Below are 20,400 nucleotides of genomic sequence, written 5' to 3'. Positions count from 1 at the left end.
TTGCTCCCATATCCAGTGTTTTCTCATCTACCTCTCTCTTGTACAAGAGCTTTTAAGAGTGGGTGGAAAGTTCTAGATTCCAGGAGCCACTCTTGAAACCTAGGATGCCACATTATCCTTCCTTCCATGCAGCATTATGGGAAAATCAAAATAGCGAATTCAAGTTGTGTTTGGTATGAGCTCTTCTGAGAGCTTCAATTCTGACCATAGCTGACACAGATTCCTTATTCATTCTCACCAACATTTTAAAGGCAAGGCCTTCCTGTGTTGGCTCCAGAGGTCTGGGTTCCCTCTTTGTTCAGTTAGCCTGCCCAGGGTCAGTGTTATAAGCTAATTATCAAATATATATTTCCTCACTGCCTCTTTTCTCTCTGAGGAACTCAGCAAATCACTGTCAATATCCCTTTCGTATCGGTAGGCCTTTTGTCCTTCTGCGGTGGCACTAATTAATGAAGTTGCTCCAGTAAGGAGAAACAAAGGCCCTGAAAGTTATTTTTAGCTAAGCCAGAGACCCGTGGGCTACTGGGGGCTAAACATTTAAGCTCAGTGTGCATGTTTTACCCCCGTTTGGTACCTTGCTGGACCCTTAAGCGAAACTCAAATTTAGGGAAGATTTTGCCAATAATATGAAACACAGTTTCAACACCACAGACCTATGCTACGAGGACAACTCATTCTAGGGCCTACTCCTGGTCAGCACCTATCCTTGCAGAGTCCCTCCTGCAACAGGCTACCTATATGCAAATGCCAGGCAATGCACAACAGTAGACTAATGTTGAGCCAGCACATGTGAACATATGTGTGTGTTCACATGTAACCATCTCAGTGCCTCCTACCCTAGCTGTTCAGGTCCAGCCTTACCTTAAAAGATGACACTCTTGGCTGACGCTCAGTACAATTATCGCGAATCGAGTAGTCAAAAGCAAAAAAAATCCTGAGGGACTACATTGGTGGAATTCATTTGCGAACGAGACAGAACAGGGCCTGAAGTATCACAACCAGAGCTGGAATTAGCAGCACAAATCACCTCCTCAATCTAATGACCCAAGGTGAAGAATGACTTTCCATCGCTATGAACCAGATGAAAATTTACAAACGAAAAGGCATCCTTTCTAATTCAGCAAATCTGGCAAGATAAATCTTCACTGCTCTAACTACAATCAATAAAAACCACAAATTCTTGTGCTCCGTTGAAGCATAATACTGGTAAAAGTATTACCGCTGTCCTAAGAAAAATTGAATTTACTTTTGATATCGTTTTTGGCACTTAACTTAAAGCTATATGATTATCAAAATCTCTCAAAAATGGAGGGGTACTCATCAAGGCACTTAGGGCCAGATGTAGGTAGCCCTTTACCGATCGGAATCGGCCGAAAATACCGATTTTCGGCCGTTTCCGATCGGTAAAGGGCTATTGAGATGTAGGGGCACATTTTTGGTAATTTTACCGAATCGGTATCATTACCGAATCGTTAAATTTACCGATTCGGTAATATGTACCGAATCGGTAAAATAATTACCGATTCGGTAATATTTACCGATTCGGTAAAATTACCGAAAATGCAATGTAGGTAGGCAATGTACCTTGTGCACATGGCTTACAGAATCAGTATTTTACCATGGAATACAAATCCATGGTAAAATACCGATTCCGGTGTGCATGCACATGTGTGCATTCACACCTATGTCATGTGACAGGCAGACCTGCCCTTAGGGCAGGTCTGCCTGCCACATGGCACCTGTGCCTGTTTTGGGGGTGCCAGAGGGTGTCAAAGTGACACCCCCTGCACCCTTGTGAATTCTTTATTTACCGATTCGAAAAATACCGAATCGGTAATGCCTAATCATTCCTATGGGCTTCAAAGCCCATAGGAATGAATGGGCATTACCGATTCGGTATTTACCGAATCGGTAATTAAAGAATTGTTAAGGATTCGGTAACGAATCCAGATGTTGGGACCTACATACCATTTACCGATTTTGAAATACCGAATCGGTAGGATTCGGTATTTCAAAATCGGTAAATGGGATTTACCTACATCGGGCCCCAAGTTCTCCTAGATGTCTGGCAGTATCAATGGACATTAGAAACACTGCCTTCAATGAGATAAACTTAAAAGCAATGTATGTATTTCATTATAGATCCACTTTTAACAGGCAAACTTCCAACCACCTCACAGAAAAAAATGATCAGTTACTATATCTAAAATATGAACTGCTCTGCAGTCTGGCATGGTTCCAGGAAAGAACAATAGATAAGACCAGTCAACCTCTTTTCACAATTAAACCATCCTCTTTGTAAAAACATGAGTCTCTGCTCTGTCTATTGCAATAGGTCTTACCTTATGTGTGCCTCCTACGAAGTCCATTTAAATCCTGATAATCTACTCAGAAAGGATCACTGCTCTTTTCTTCATGTGGCATCCCTTCATAAGAGGCTTCTAGACTCTTTGGCCTCTGAAATGAGCACATTCTGAGTAACATTGGCCGACTTCACAGACCGACCTCTGAGCATGACCAGCCTCCTGTTCAAAGCCTGCATACCACACAGAAATTGAGTCTGTCCCTTCTTCAGTGTTGCAGCCGCCTTGGCAAACTTTCACATAGGAGTATGACCTAAACACCCTCTCGCTCCATGCTACAGTGGACATTACAGGCTGTCTCCAGTCAACAATATGACTTTATAGGGCCATGCACTGCTGAATGAATCCTACAGATCTCTGTCCACCGTTAGAAAAAAGGTAAAACAACGTGGACCTATTCATCGCACATTAAAAAAAATTATATACTCCGAAGGCCCATACACTTTGAGCAAATTTGAGCACTGAGGAGTGAGAAAAATAAAACTGGGAGTGATAAATGCTTTATACGCTTTAAATACTTAAATGGGTATTTTTGTTTTGAAAGGAGAGATTCTTAGGCAGATGTGCTCATACTTAGGCGGGACCTCAGCTCTGCATGAGGAAGGACTTGGACGAGTTAATGAATGAGGAAGAAATGGAGCCTTATGTTCTTGCACAAATTAGGGTGTGATAATTATACTTATGCTTCAGCAGTGAGGCACTATCTGTTTGTCACAATATTCTGAATTAATAATATAATTTTCCATCTGCTCTATCTTTTTTCTGTATGGTGATTTCCAGAATGCACTCTTCCTAAAAATAATCTGCTTGGGTAGAGAAAGAGTTATATTGGCTGCCTACAGGAATCAATAACCCTCTACTGCAATTCTTACACTTGTGCAAATGGCTGAATAATTGAGGACAACTGGAAATTTCTGAGATGAAGGGTCCAGTGAATGCATTACTATGAAGAGTATTTTATTCCTCAAAGTATCCAAAAATATGACAATAGTCTAAAAGTGACCTCATCAAACCTTTTCCTGCCTGAGTAGAAGGGGATTATTTCTTCATCAGCTTGTTAAGATTAATTTTTTATCATATTCCTGGTAAACATATATTCAAATTCTTTTTTCGGGACCTAAAAAAACCCAAAACTGTCAGTGAAGTCCTTCCCAACTTTCTAAACACCAAGGAGCCCATTATGATGTCGGGTGGATTTCCCCCGCCAGGCTGGCCGTAGCCACCGCCAGCCTGGGAGGGGCAATCCGCCCGACATCCACACTCGTTTTCCCCCGCGCCATATTAGTATGGCGGGGGGACCTTGGCGGACAGAAAGACCATCTGCCGCTTTTCCGCCCCGGTCGCCTAGCGGCTGAGGCGGAGAAGGAATATTATGGTGGCGGTGTCTATCAGACACCACCAGCCATATTATGATGGGCGTCTGTAGGTGCGTTTCCACGGCGGCGATGCTGCCACTGAAAGGCATGCAGTCTCCACTCGGGGCCCCCAGAGTGAAGGAGAGGTGGGGGGTGCATATGGGGGGTACGTGGTACCCCCCTTCATTTGCATAAACAAAGCAGCAGGCACCTTACGGTTCCTGCCGCTTTGTTTATGCAAATGCATCAATGCATTTTTAGCATTGTGGTGGGCGGTGCGGAGAGCACCGCCCGCCACAATGCTAAAAATGCAGGATCTGCCCGGCACTGTGGCGGCCACATCCTAATACCCCCCACAGGACCCCTGCCCTTATGGCGGGCGGTCCCGAATTCTGACAGGATGGCGGGCGGACAAAGTCCGCCCGTCATCTTAATGAGCCCCCAGGACTGATAGAAGGCAACTATGCCTGCCGTGATGGCTAAGTTGATGTCCCTGTTGTCCTCTGTAGGCTTTGTCATGCTTATCTGCACTAATTTCATCCACGAACATAAACAACATCAGTGATTTTGTCTGTCCTCATACCCAATCCATCGGAAAATGTGTGGAATTATATAAGAACTGTACTTGTGATGCTTCTCCTTAAAAGGCATACAGTGAAAGGGATTGAATTAAGTTTAGAATTATATACTGGTAGATATACAGGTAACAGTGATTATTTACCAAATCCAAAACTATGTGGACACTCACACACTGTGGCATCCTTTCTTCCAAGGTTTATAACAGCATCGAGTCTGTTTCAGATTTACTTCTGGTTGACCTCTATACGTAAGTACACAAAAGAGGAAAGATAGGATTTGGATCATTCCAGTACACTACCTCTTGTTTATTTTAACAAAATTATATATAAGGTACACATTTCCGAAATGAAGAGAGGGGGAAGAGGCCAGACTGTTTCTCATGACAAGACAAACTCTTTAGGGTCTGAAACAGGATTAATGTTCAAACAAAAGTACCCTCAACCACCAATTTGGTGGCATGCCTCATCATCAAGCATGAATTGCCCAATGATGAATTTGTCTTCTACATGTGTCTGGTGTTAGAGGCTTTAATTATTTTTGGACAGGCTAGACCAATATATTGGTTTAACTAGATACCTACATAGACACGCTTTCCCGAATCCTAATGCCCCCTCTACTGGAAACCAAAGGCTTTCCCAGTTATTTCACACCTCTAACATAATTAGACATGTTTGTGGAGTGATACACCTGCTCATCATGGACCATGGGCCTCCTGGTCCTTCTGGCCCTGGTCCTCTCTTCCTCCTCCTTCTGGCCACATAATCCTTGTTCCCCTCATTCTGATAGTCCTGCTCCTATTGGTGCTGCTCCTTCTTTCCTCCTGTGCCTATTCCCATTGCTCCTGGTTTTCTTGGTCTTCCTCCCCATAGTCCTGATCCTGACCTAGCTGTGTACCCCCTGCCGAACTGATATGCTTAGTCCAGGACCTCCTTGTCCATGTCTGCCTCGCCCTCTAGACTCTGATACTCTTTATGCACACCATCCTGATGGCTTTGGCCCTCCTCCTAGACCTCTTTCCTGGTCTTCCTCCTCCTCATCCACCTCATCCATCTCCTCCTTGACCGTCCTCCCACAATCCTCTGAGATTTTCACACTCAGCCAGATAAGGCCTTCAAGCCTTTCACTAAAGTTTTTTTGCACAATAAATTCATTTAATGGTGACCTGCGCACAATTTAATTTTTTGGTTCCTCAGTACTGAACACCAGCAGGACCCAGCCAAACTTCTGACTGAAGTGACCACATATGACATGGGGTTATTAAGCAGAGCAACTCACTCTCTTGACTAACAGCAATCCTCAGAGCACCATGCCCCTCTACTGGTTCTTGAATACCATCAATGTTCCATAGTCAACCCTTCATTGACCATCAGAGACCAGGTACTAGGTCTTAAAATCAAGTCAACCACCTCTGCCATTCATGTATTTGTTTCTAATCATGTATATTGTAACCACATCTGCCATTCATGTATATCTGGGCTAGTCTTGAAACCTCCTGTCTCTCATAGCACCTGAGGTGCTCTTTGGGACTTTGGCTGTCAGACAGACCACGGTATTCCACTCCCACCATGCAGCCCTTTGCTGATAGCTATATTCCCTGTCCATGTGCCACCATGCAACAGAACACCCACCTTGTGCACTCACTGGGCAGCCAGGTGTTTTACACCTCCAGTCTGGACTCAGCTCCTTCTCCTGTTCTTTCTTGAGCTGAAGATATGCCCAGGTTACAAATAACTAGTAAGGTGTACAGACTGCCTCTCTGCCCCAGAAGCCTCACACCATAGCAATTACCCTTTGCTTTTCTTACCTGTACCTAGTCTCTCACTCCTTCTACACTTCAAATGCCACCTCTCGATGCCTCCATCAAATGTTGCCTTCAATATCTGGCCCAAATACTGCTGAATCTCTTTGCTCAATGTTTTCTGCTGATATCTGGTGCCGTCATGTTGCTGAGTCGGAAACCCAAACAAGCTGAAACCTACCATAACATGCCCATAATGACCCTGTGCCTCAAAATTCAAGAATAGACATTAAAGGACGCAGTGAACACAGAAAGGCACTGTAATGTTAGGAAATCGTTTATTTAACTCATATTAAAAGCATACTCATTATTTTTTGCGAATCACTGTCAAAATATCGACCTACAAAATATCGACCTACAGAAATATAGATGCAGAAATATCGAAGGCAAGAAAATCAACATCCTATCTACAACATGGTAAGTACAAACATATCGAAAAAAGAATATAGATGTTAAAAATATCGATGTTAAAAATATCGTTTTTTTCTGTAAAAATATAAATGTAAAATAAATTAAATTACATTAATAAATAAAATAAACATAATTAAAATATCTAATAATGTTTAAAATTAATAACTGATAAATATATAATAATAATACATTAAGTAAATATATACATAAAATATACATACTTAATAAGTTGTAATCATTATTTTAATAATTTATAAATTAATAAAAAATAATATAAATTACAAATACATTTACAAACATAAAACAAAAACATAAATAAAAAGTAAAGAATTACGTTTAATGAATAAAAAAATTAAATATACCGTTAATATATTTTAAATTAATTATATACTACATTATGTAAATTTATACAAAAAAATGTAAATAACTAAATAAAAAAAATACTATTAAAAATCCATGAGTAAAAAAAATACAGTAATAAAAATGTTGGATAGCATAGAACTTAAAATTACAATTCCCAGCCCAGAGTGCAACAGTAGAGAAACCGTTGTATAGCGTAGAGGTAAAAATTACTATTCCAACTCCAGAGAGTGCAACAGTAGGGAAAAAATTGGATAGCGTAGGGGTACAAATTACTATTCCAACTCCAAAAAGTGCAACAGTAGGGAAAGTGTTGGATAGCGTATAGGTAAAAATTACTATTCCAACTCCAGAGAGTGCAGCAGTAGGGAAAGCGTTGGATAGCCTAGGGGTAAAAATTACTATTCCAACTCCAGAGAGTGCAACAGTAGGGAAAACATTGGATAGCGTAGGGGTAAAAATTACTATTCCAACTCCAGAGAGTGCTACAGTAGGGAAAGCGTTGGATAGCGTAGTGGTAAAAATGACTATTCCCAATCCAGAGAGTGCAACAGTAGGGAAAACATTGGATAGCGTAGGGGTAAAAATTATTATTCCAACTCCAGAGAGTGCAACAGTAGGGAAAACATTGGATAGCCTAGGGGTAATAATTACTATTCCAACTCCAGAGAGTGCAACAGTAGGGAAAGCGTTGGAAAGCGTAGGGGTAAAAATTACTATTCCCACTCCAGAGAGTGCAAAAGTAGGGAAAGCATTGGATAGCGTAGGGGTGAAAATTACTATTCCCACTCCAGAGAGTGCAACTGTAGGGAAAACATTGGATAGCGTAGGGGTAAAAATTACTATTCCAACTCCAGAGAGTGCAACAGTAGTGACAGCGTTGGATAGCGTAGGGGTAAAAATTACTATTCCATCTCCAGAGAGTGCAACAGTAGGGAAAGTGTTGGATAGCGTAGGGGTAAAAATTACTATTCCCACTCCAGAGAGTGCAACAGTAGGGAAAGTGTTTGGTAGCGTAGGGGTAAAAATTACTATTCCCATTCCAGAGAGTGCAACAGTAGGGAAAGCATTGGATAGCGTAAAAGTTAAATATAACATACTTATAAATAATTGTTGTAAATACAATATTTAAAAAATTTATTTTTAAATAACTCTTCATCATTTGCAAATACCCATTAATAATTACTAAAAATATATTTAAAATTGAATAATTAATTAACAATAAATACCAATAAATATGAATTAATAAATATAAATTACCAAATAATAAATATTGAACACTAAAATATTTTTCAAAACAAATTGATTAACAATTAAAAAATGGTAAACAATAAAAAAACATTTGTTCTGAAAAATGAATTACAAATTAATAACATTGATTTCCAATTAATAAAAAGTAATTAACAATTAAAAATACCAATTACCATTTGTAAAAAATAATTACCAATTAAAAATTGTATTGCCAATTAAAAAATGTAATTTCCAAATAAAAACCTTAATTACCAATTTAAAAAAATTGATTGCCAATCGAAAAATGTAATTTCCAATTAAAAATCCTATTACTAATTAAAAAAATTAATTGACAATTACTAAATTTAATTACCAATTACAAACCGAATTACCATTTAAAAAAATTAATTAGCAATTAAAATAATTATTTACCAATTAATAATTAATTAGAAATAAAAAATTATCAATACCAATAAAAAATAAATAATTACTTAATTACAATTAAATTACTTCCCACCCAATTCCCCTATAAACCCACAACCCGCTACAGGACTTAAACGCAAAAATTATTTAAAATTAAATTACATTTACTAAAAATTAATAATTAATTTACTATATTTAAATTACTTCCACCCTATTCCCCTATAAACCCACAACCCGCTCCAGTGCTAAAACATACAATTTAATTAAAAATAACATTTTTATTATACAAAAAATAGTACACATATAATTTAAAACAAATAAAATACTTTAAAAAAACATATAACACATACATATAAAATACATAATAAAATACATAACAACAAACAAATATCGATATTAGTAACATCAAAATTAGTAACATCAATATAATTCATGTCGATATTACTACTTTCGATATTACTTACATCGATATAAAAAAATCGATATTACTCAGCTTAGGGTCGATATTCTGTCCAACGATATTCTTGACCTCGATATTCTTCACCTTCGATATTTTAAACTCAATATTAATGTAAGTCAATAATTAGGAATCAATATTTTGACTGTGCACCATTGTTTGCAGATCTTTACCAACCCAAACACCCTGAGTGTATCACCCAAAATGTTTTTAACTTTCACTTGAACTCCTGTAGCAGTAGTTTGCAGCCACCACGGTCTGTTGTTAACCGAAGGAGCCAATGTTATCTGCATTTTTTTAAAATTTTAATCTATTTATCTTACAATGATAGAAACTTGAAATTAGGGCTACATGTACAAAATGTTTTGGCGGTCACAAAAGTAGAATCTGAGAGTTAGTAAGAGCTACATAGACTTTTGACATGTAGTAACCCTATTTTGTGATTCTCTAACCTATCAGCGACTCCCAAAATAGGGTTTTCAAGTCTGTAATAGGGAGGGGTGTGTCAAGGGTGTTCCTTCCTAATAGCGAGTCGCAGGGGGATGTATGAATGTTTGGCGACCAGAATACTGTTGCAAAACATTCGCAGTTTACGACCTATTTCAAGTAAGCCAGGACCCCTTTGTGAATGGTAGCAAAAACACTTTTTAAGAGCAGGCAGTGCTGACCACTTTATACTCTTGAAAAATGAAACTGAAATGTTTCCTTTTTCTGTTTGAAACTCATCCCATTTTCCTTTAAGGAAAACGAGCTACATTTAAAAAGAACAAAGAAAACCTTTGCTTTATTTAAAAGCAAACACCAACATGGTGGACTGCTGTCCCTAATGGACCACCATTCCTGTGTTTGTAGAAATTCCCAATGGTTCGCAAATTGCGACCAATCTAATGAATATTGATGAGGTTGGTCAATTGTGACCCCGAGGGGAATCGCTAATTGTGTTTGAGACACATTACTACATCGCATTTTACAACTTCTTAATTGCGAGTCGTAAATAGTCGCAATTAAGACCTCCCAAAATGAATGATTGTACATATGGCCCTGAAGACCTGATTTAGAGTTTATCGTACAGGTTACTCTACCACAAACAAAAAGGACATCCCAAGCACATTCTTGCAAATGTAATATACGTTTGTAAATTACTTGTTGCCATACATCCGTACTTTTGTACTTTCGAATATTTTACCCATTTTCTTGCACCCAATTCTAAATTGGCCACCAAACTTGCTATTGCCTGAAATTCCTTTTGGTTTTAGTGATGTCTATGGCAAAATCTCATCTAGTTAATGCTATTAATCAGGTCACTAAATGAATACTATCTCTGGTAATTAGCCAATAGCCAGATAAATAGCTAATTCATCACCTACTTTTCCAGCTGCAGGTAAATAGAAGAAATGATGCACTATCTAGATAGAGACTAGATAAATAACAGATATTTAGGACTAGGTGCCTGGTGGTAAGAGAAATAGCCACTTCATTAAATCAAAGGTTCAACATCGTGAAGGAACTCTGCAACCCCAGCTCCAACACCAACGACGCCCCACCCTCGCAAGACCTGTGCGACTCGCTGGCCACCTTCTTTCACTGCAAGATCTCAGACATCCATGACAGATTTAACGCCACGACCGCCCCGACAACAACTGAGACCTCCGCCCCCATGAACACCATCCGCACCAACTGCCTGCTCTTCTGGACCAATGTCAACTGCAACAACACCATCAAGATCATGAACACCATCCATTCCGGATCTCCATCAGACCCATGCCCACACCACATCTTCAACAAAGCCAGCACAGCCATCGCACCCCATCTCCGTAAAGTCATCAACACCTCCTTCGAGACAGCAACCTTCCCGGAGAGCTGGAAGCACACCGCGATCAACGCCTTACTCAAGAAACCCAAGGCGGATTCCAAGGACCTCAAGAATTTCCGGCCCATCTCCCTGCTCTTGTTCTCGGGAAAGGTCATCAAGGAAAACAACATCCTGGACCCTTCCCTGTTCAGGTTCTGCAGCAACCACAGCACAGAGACTGCCCTCATTGCCGCCACCGATGACATCAAGTCCCTGCTGGACAACGGAAAAACGGCGGCCTTCATCCTCCTGGACCTCTCAGCCGCTTTCTACACGGTCTGCCACCATACACTACGAACACGCCTCCACAACGTTGGAATCCAAGAGAAGGCCCTGGATACAGAGTGTCTTCCTTTCCCCCCTTCCGCTCCAAAGCTACCGAAATCATCTGAAGCGTTTTTCCAGGGCTCATCCCTCAGCCCACCTCTATTTAACATCTACATGGCACCGCTCACCCATGTCGTCCGTCTGCTCAACCTCAACATCATCTCCTAAGCCTATGACACCCAGCTGATCCTCTCCCTCACCAAGGACCCCCACACCGCCAAAACCAACCTTCACCAAGGAATGAAGGCCGTCGCTAAATGGATGAGGAGCAGCCGACTGAAGCTGAACTCGGACAAGATGGAGGTCCTCATCCTCGGATCCCCCCTTCGACCTGGGAGAACTCCTGGTGGCCGACCGCACTGGGAACCGCCCCAACACCCACCGACCACGCAAGCAACCTAGGGGTCATCCTAGACTCCACCCTCTCCATTCCGTCTCCTCCTCCTGCTTCAAGACCCTCTGCCTGCTCTGCAGGATCTACAAGTGGATCCCCACTGAAACAAGAAGAACAGTCTCCCAGGCCCTCGTCAGGCCCTCGTCAGCAGCAAGTTGACTACGGAAACGCCCTCTACGCAGGAGCCTCGGCCAAACTCCTGAGACAGCTCAATCGCATCCAGAACGGCTCTGCATGCCTGATCCTCGACATCCCTTGTCGCAGCCACATCACACCCCACCTGAGAGACCTGCACTGGCTCCCGGTCAACAAGAGGATAACCTTCAAGCTTCTCATCCACGCACACAAGGCACTCCACAACACCGGAACAACGTACTTCAACAGATGACTCAGCTTCTACACCCCCACCGACCAGCTCAGCTCTGTTGAACTCGCCCTCACCACAGTCCCCCGCTTCCGAAGAGCGACCTCCGGTGGCAGATCTTTCTCCCACCTCGCCGCCAAGACCTAGAACACCCTCCCCATCCACCTACGACAGATCCAAAACCTGCAGACCTTCAGAAAACTCCTCAAGACCTGGCTTTTCGAGCAGTAGCAGTATTCCCCACCCCAGCGCCTTGAGACCCTCATGGGTGAGTAGTGCGCTTTACAAATGATATGATTGATTGATTGATTGATTGATTGATTGATTGATTGATTGGGTGATAAATAAGAATCAATCACTGCGGTGTATCGATCCCCGGTAAACAAATGGCGGGTTGAAATGACACTGTGACAGATTTAAAGGCAGGGCAGGGGCATTGGAATTGGAAGGAGGACTCAAAGGGCATGTGGGGATACCGAAATTAGTTGGAATGAGTAGTGGGCGGAAGACTCCACAAAACACGAAAAGTAGAAAGGAGGCAAAGATGAGTTGGAGAAAGGAATGGAGGGCAAAAATTAGAACTCTTAAAAAAGAGTGTTCCTCCCGCCCCCATGATGGCCGTGGAAAGTGCTGTTGACATTCCGCAGGCCACTACATGGGAAGTTCTGCATTTCTGAACTTTACTGCACACCATCTTCCGAAAGAAGTCAAGGAGTGTCCCCGCACAGACATGACAGTGTGGGAGAGGCAATACGACCAATATGTGAGCAGATGAATCCCACACTCTACTCCTTGATAGGGGCCCTAAATGTATTTCACGCCCACTCCACCCCCTTTGGTGCAACTCACAACCTGCATTTTCAATGCACCCCAGAAAGATGCACTCTATCTCAAAGAGACTGTGGGACATATAACCAACAAGTAGCGATTTTTATCGCTAAATAGGCTTAGCGACGATTTTTTTATCGCTGCCTATCGCTGGATATGTTAGCAGAGAAAACATGCTATTAGCAACGTTTTTCTCCATTGTGCTAAAATATCGAGCGATAGCGGCGAAATGCGTGAATATCGCTGAGAATACAGCGATATTCACGCATTAGCGACGAAATGCTCTTAGCCATGTTATCCACCTCCCATTGGATAACATGGCTAAGAACTGGTCTGGGCAGGGGTTAGTATTTGGAGATATTCGCGCTTAGCGTGAATATTTCCAACGCTTTGAGCGGCAGAGGCTCAGAGTGACCGAGGAGATAGCTTGCCTACGAGACGCCTAGAGAGGAAACTGCTTTGTGAACAAGCGGAGCAGGCGGTGTGGGAGCAGCTCTTGTGGCAGATGTTAAGATTGCACTGGGGAGTTCGGGAAGCTCGAGACTAAACGATTTACCCGCTAGCGTACTGGCTACACAGCAACTTCTCAGCGGAGCTGGTGCTGGTGCGAGGAGATGGGGGCGGAGCAAGGCTGAAGTGGAGGGAGGTGAGACCTGCAATCTCCGAGCAGTGGAATAGAGGCAAACACACAGAACTGGGCAGCAGAGTGGAGGAGGCTCAACCTGACCAAGGATACGGTTTGCCTGCAAGACGCCTGAGGGGGAAAGTGCTTTGTGGGAAAAGTGGAGTGGGAGCAGCACCTGTGACGGATGCTGCGGCTGCGTTCGCTCGAGTACCGGGTCAAAGAGATTTTCCGGACAATTAATCTCCCACGGCTGATCTTGAAGACCTCACAGGGCTGGAAAGTACTTTCTGGCTCATTGGAAGATAGGTTTTGACCAGTCTGGCCCTACAACAACTGTCGCAACAACTCTGCCAATGATGGCGCCTAAAAACCCTGTAAGGAGCACAAGAACCACAAAGCAGACAGGAGTAAATACTGTGGAACCCGAAGCAACAACAGCGGCGACAGAGACAGTAATAGTAGCGGCAGCGGACTTAATCCTAGACGGCGGCAAGAAAGGGAGCAAACAGGAGAAATCTGGCTTCAATGCTGGTAAGATGCTTCCCCGCACACAAAATCTGAATGTGAACTCTAACCTGATCCCTAATGTAGCACCTAACAATTGCATATTAAGTCTTGCTACTATTGACTCTTTAACTCAATTGAAAGGCAAAGCTAACTTACCAGGGGGGGAGCATAATATTATTGACACTGACACTGACACTGTTACCGACACTAACACCGATGCTGCTCTAAGTGCTCTAAGTGCTCCTGTTGCCTCTACTGATGGTAATGATACACAGACTCAACTAGCTACCCTGTCTGCTACCGATGATGACACCAGGCCACAGCTCAACATTAATGCTTTAAAAGATATAAATTCCTCAACGCCGTCATCTAGCCCTTCTACCTCCCTACCAATAGAGGTCATAGAAGATATATCGGATTGCACCTTAACTGAAGAGGAAAAATCGATAGTAGTGGCTGACTAACTACAAGGAAATGGATTGGAGGCAACAGGGGCGGCAAAGCAAGATGATCAGATTAAACCGGCTGAGCAATTAGATGGGTCAGACACGGATGAGAATTGTAGTTATTGTCCAGATCAGGGTAACTCCATGCCATCTCACCCAGCAAAAGGAAACGTCAGCGGTATAAGGAAAGGGAAAGGAAAAGTGAAAAATAAACTTAAAAAAATGACGACCAAACCTAATCCAACAACGGTGAAAATAATTGCCGAAAACAGTCCTATAAGGAAGTGGGTACAGGCAAAAGGAGGTGTTAAAACAATGGCCTTGAGACTGTCCGGGAACAGCCCGATTGAAACAGGCACTACACCAAGGGGGACAATCTCGGTAGGGACAGCAGCAGTGGATATACTGGAGGATGTTGTTATTGGATCCGATGCATCTAAAGAAACGACAGGAATGAGAGGAGGTCCTCCTTTGACCTCTGACACACATATGGGGGGCTCAGAGGAAACAGGGGCGACCCCCCTACTAACATCAATATTAACACCATCTCTGACTACCCCTATGCAAGTCGCAATACCTGCTTTTTCATACTCTTCCACATGCTCATCCCTGATGGTTGAACCAGTAAAGGGCAATATGTCAAACCATTTAAGGCCTGATCATACAGATAATACTCTCACTCAAAGTGTTACACTCGTGGAACAGACTTTGCCAGAGGAAGTCTCTTCATCTTTTCAGATGATTTTGCAGCTGCTTAATGAGCAAAAACAAGAAGCTCAATATCACTATCAACAGATGCGAGAAGATAGCAGCAAAACTCAGTCTTCACTTCTCGAGATGTCTGGCAAACTTGGGACTAGGTCTCAGGATATGGAAGAACTACAACAGAGGGTTGTATTAACAGAGGAAAAAGGAGCTCATTCTGAAACAGTCTTGAATAGACATGAGACTCAACTCTCTCATATGCAGATTAAGCTTGAAGACTTAGAAAACAGACAGAGGAGGCAGAACCTCCGCGTTTTTGGCATAGGAAAGGGAGCGGAAGGAGCGGACGCTAGAGCCTACATAGAGCATTTATTTCAGAAAGAGTTTCCTGAACTCTCAGATTGGGATTGGAACTCGCAAATACAACGGGCCCACAGACTCCCATTGGTTCAAAGGAACAAAAATAATCAATACCCACGTCCTATTTTGATCTATATCGGTAATTTTTTATTACGACAAGCGATTTGCTTAAAGGCAAGACCAAATACTCCAGTGACCACCGATTCAATTACTTTTTTTGTTAGATCCGATTTAAGTAAGCTAACTATGGATCAGCACTGGCAGTTACGACAATTTATCGACCCGATAAAAGAATTGGGCGGTCAGGTATTTTTGCAAGAACCGGCTAAACTAAAGGTTCTAAAGAAAGGTCGAACATATTATTTTTCTGAAGCAAAATAGGTCGAGCATATTGTAGACAAATGGAAAGTGGAGAAAAGTGGACATGGACCTAAACATTGATATTGATACTGCAGTTGAAAACTACATAGTCCACAGCTACTGAAGTTTCTGGTTATATCGCGACGAATTATTGAATCATTGAACTTTTTAAATTCACCTATTTGTCTTTTTACTTAATTTGCAGCTTAGGTTGATTCAATATTGCTTATTGATTGCTTATAGATTCAATATTGCCTATGCCTTTTTTTTTCTCTCTTCTCTTGTTTTTTTTTTTTCTCTTCTCTCCTTAATGACTGCGGGATAGCACAGGTTACTTATCTTGGTCATAGTACCGGATCATCTGCGCTACGACTCTGCGCATGCTGCCATTACAACGGCAGCAAGGAGAAAGGGGGGGCCTGTAGGAAGAGACAGAAGGGGTGGGGGTGGGGTTAGTAAGGGGTGGTGGGGGGTTATTACTCAGGGGAAAAAAGCATCTCGAGGGCAAGTAAACTGATAAAAGTATTGGTCTGGCAGATAAGCAAAGATGATGATATTTTTGGGTACATTTGGTATATTATCAATTCAGGGGAGATAAGGGAAGGGGGTAGTAAATGGAAAACACTAGAATACTTTGTAATCAAGGATAGTAAAATCTATTATTTTAAATGTTTCAATTAAAGTGTTTAACGTGGAATGTATCTGGTTTAAATAGTAAAATTAAACGGAATCTTGTGTTTCAAGAGCTCAAAATGTATAACCCTCAAATTATAGTACTAACTGAGACTCACATAGCATACAAAGATAGGAAACTACTTGAACAGCTTGGCTATGTGGTCCTAGTATCTTCGAATTTTAATGCTTCTATTCGGGGCGTTGCAATTCTAAGACATAAACAACTTAGAGTAGAGGTAAATAAGTCACTGACTGATAAAGCTGGGAGATGGGCAATGGCACAAGTAATAATTGAAGGCTTTAAATACACTATCTGTGGCGTTTATGCTTCTAATGTGGATGAACCCCGGATTATTGATCAAATTAATTTGGAACTGTTTGGGTGGGAAGGGGAACTCATTATGCTCGGAGACTTAAACTGCATTATGGACTATAACCTAGATACAACCAGAAGGGGATCCTTCCAAAGGATGCGGAAGACTAGGGTTGCAATTTTAGATTTAGAAGCAACTCATCTAATCAAGGATGCTTGGAGATATCTATACCCCAATGTAGCAGGCTACACATACTACTCTGCCGCACACAAACTATGCTCACGCATAGATATGGTTTGGGTCTCCGATTTTATCCTTGAAAATGGCACTATGGCAATCTGCCCTAGAGTCACTTCCGATCATAACCCTATTATGCTGACATTTGAGATAACAACGGAAAGACAAGCTCCCCGTGTGTTCTCTTTCCCTGGATATCTGTTTACAGATACTATCTTTTTAGGCCAATTAAAAGAACATATAAAGGAGTTTGTAGAATTTAATATCCACTCTGCAACACCAAGGATAGTATGGGATACATGTAAAGCCAGCATCCGTGGGTTTTCCCAGCAGTATATATGGCAACAAAATAAGGAACGTAGGAATCAAGATGAGAAAATGACAACGGATATACTTAATATGGAAAACTTATTGTCTGAAGCGCTTATAAAAGGAGAGGATGAGAAAGCATTACGTTTTAAACTAGTTGATCTAAAATCAGCTTTAAAAAAGACTTTTAGGGAAAAAAGCATAATTAAAATCAAAAAAATACCAACTAAGCCAATATGAATGTGGGGAACAGATAGGGAAAATATTAGCATATAGAGTGGCCGAGAATCGAGCGCAGACGGACGTTAAAGAAATTAAGGGGGCCAACAATCAAATCTTTCAAGACACAAAGGCTATTTTAAACCAATTTGCACAATACTACCAGGAGCTATATACCCCGGAGAACGAGGTGGATAATGACAAAATTAAGAACTATTTAAACTTAAATAAAGTTTTACCTATTGACGCGGAGCAATCTGATCAATTAGCTGGGGACATTACACCGTCAGAAATTAGAACAGCCATTTACTCTCTGGCATCAGGGAAAGCCACAGGGGAAGACTCGATTCCTATAGAGCTATTTAAAACATGCACGGAGGAATTAATACCACTCCTGTCTATAGTGATTCAGGCTATTGGGAAAGGGGAGCAAGCACCTAGATCATGGAACTTAACACAAATTATTTTCTTCTTGAAAAAAGGTAAACCAGCTGTTGAAAGAGGGTCCTATAGACCTATATCCCTCATAAATAGCGACGCCAAAATATTTGCAAAAATACTGTCTACTAGGTTAGCACCATTAATGACACAAATGGTATCACCTCAACAACACGGCTTCATCCCTAAAAGGGACACAACAGCTCATATTAATATGGCTATTATGGCTTTCGATGTGGCGCAGATTAAGTCAACCCCACTCGGTATGATATTATTAGATGCAGAAAAGGCATTTGACCGAGTGGGGTGGGACTTTCTATGGGCCACATTACTTGCTTTTGGTATAAAGGGTCAATTCTTGAACTGGATTCAGGCACTATATGATAAACCAGCTGGTAAAGTTTGTTATATGGGCAAATGCTCTTCTAGCTTTCCGATTGAACGGGGGACCAGACAAGGGTGTCTATCCCCTTTTCTATTTGCCCTTATAATGGAACCATTTCTGATCGCACTACAAGGTAGGGATCAGATTTCCCCTTTTGTTAATGGAGTAGACTTACTCAAAATAACTGTATACGCGGACGATATAGTGGTATACTCCAATGATGTCGAAGAAGCGCTAAAGGGTATTATAATAGAAGCGGGGGATTTTGGCTCAGTATCTGGATATAGATTAAATAGTACTAAGACTCAAATTGTTATGAATTATAGACCATCAAATCCATTACAAGGGGTATGTGATCTGGACTCATAATTGGGGGTAAAGATTTCATCAGATGTTAATCTAATATTGGCGTTAAATTACGAGCCTCTATTGAAAGAAACAGGTATATTATTCAAGAAATGGCATAAACTACCATTAAGTATTATAGGCCGAATTAATTTAGTAAAAATGAAAATACTACCTAAGTATCTATATCTGTTTCGCTCAATTCCTTTACGTATAAATAATTCCTACTTTAATAGATTGGAAGGAATTATTAGCAGTTTCATATCGGGATATAAGAAAGCCCGCCGTGCTATCTCACTCCTTAAACTTCCATTTATCCAAGGAGGACTCGGCCTACCGGATATAAAAGCGTACTATTTGGCTGCTTTCCTGACCCACTTCCAAAGTCTAATAATTCCAGATAAAAGTATGTATTTCCACAAATTTGTGTTAGGGGAGGATGTAAATATGTTCCTTTACAAAATAAACAACCCCAATTACTTCAAACGCGTTAAATTTAAGACTATACGAGATCTGGTTAACATTTGGCGCTCCATTTTGGTCAAATGCAGGACCTCTAACTTTCATCATAAAACCCCATTGTGGTTTAACCCGGGCTTACCTGAAATATTCCATGATCTATGGGCTCTTAGGTGGCCAGAAGTGGGTATTAAAAGCTTGGGAGATCTGTTTGATCACAACGGATTTTGCTCTTTTGAACAGCTAAAAGCTTGCTATAACATATCGGAGGAAGCCCGTTTTAAATACTTTCAAATAAGAGACTATCTGGTACGGAAACTAAGACTATTGAAAATCCAGGATTTAGATTTGTGGGACTGTATATATAAAGAAAATATTAAAGCATGGATTAGTTTAGGCTATAAAATCTTTATCAGCCATAGAAATGATGACTCTGTAAAACTTGCTGAAAAATATACTAGGAAACTGGGAATTGCTGTGGCTCCTAACCAAATTACTTCTTCACTAAACAGCCTCCACCGATCTATACATTCTTCCAATTTAAAACTACAATTATTCAAAACTATATGTCAATTATATTACACACCAGATAGGATTCTTAGATGGGCAAACAACAATAATTTTAACGAGCGTACAAAATGCCCAAAGTGCAATACGAGCACAGCGAACATAACTCACATGTTTTTTTCCTGCCCACAATTAGGTGAATATTGGAAGGATGTGACTGAAGTTATATCTACGAAATTAGCTTGCTCTATCGATCTGACACCTGTAGACGTGCTTGTTGGTTATTCTGGGGGGATAAAACTAATATTGACTTACTTAATATCGTACTTGCATGCGCGAGATTAGTAATAGCAAGGGCTTGGATACAACACAACCCGCCGACAGTTATGGAATGGTGGAGCCTAGCTAAGGAAATTTATCATATGGAATGTGCTTTAGCTACAACACGGGGTATTCAGGCTAAGCTGAAAGTGGAAAGGATATGGGGATTGATAATGTCATGATACTTCCCTTTTTCTCTGTTTTTCTATATGCCTCTTGTTATTGTTATACCTTCTTCTTGGAGATACGTTTTACTTTGCGGAAAAATTGATTATGATTGCTTTGTTTCTCATTTGATGGAATTAGTAAATTTATTATGATTTTTCTGATCAAATGATTATGTACTTGTCCCATGAGATGCAAATAAAAATCTTAAAAAAAAAAAAAAATGATTGATTGATTTTATTGATTGGGTGATAAATAAGAATCAATCACTGCGGTGTATCG

Source organism: Lissotriton vulgaris, chromosome 2_1 (genome assembly GCF_964263255.1).
Source record: "Lissotriton vulgaris chromosome 2_1, aLisVul1.2, whole genome shotgun sequence".
In the NCBI taxonomy this organism is placed as follows: Eukaryota; Metazoa; Chordata; class Amphibia; order Caudata; family Salamandridae; genus Lissotriton; species Lissotriton vulgaris.
The sequence above is the reverse complement of the archived record's forward strand: the minus strand, read 5'-3'. Positions refer to the sequence as shown.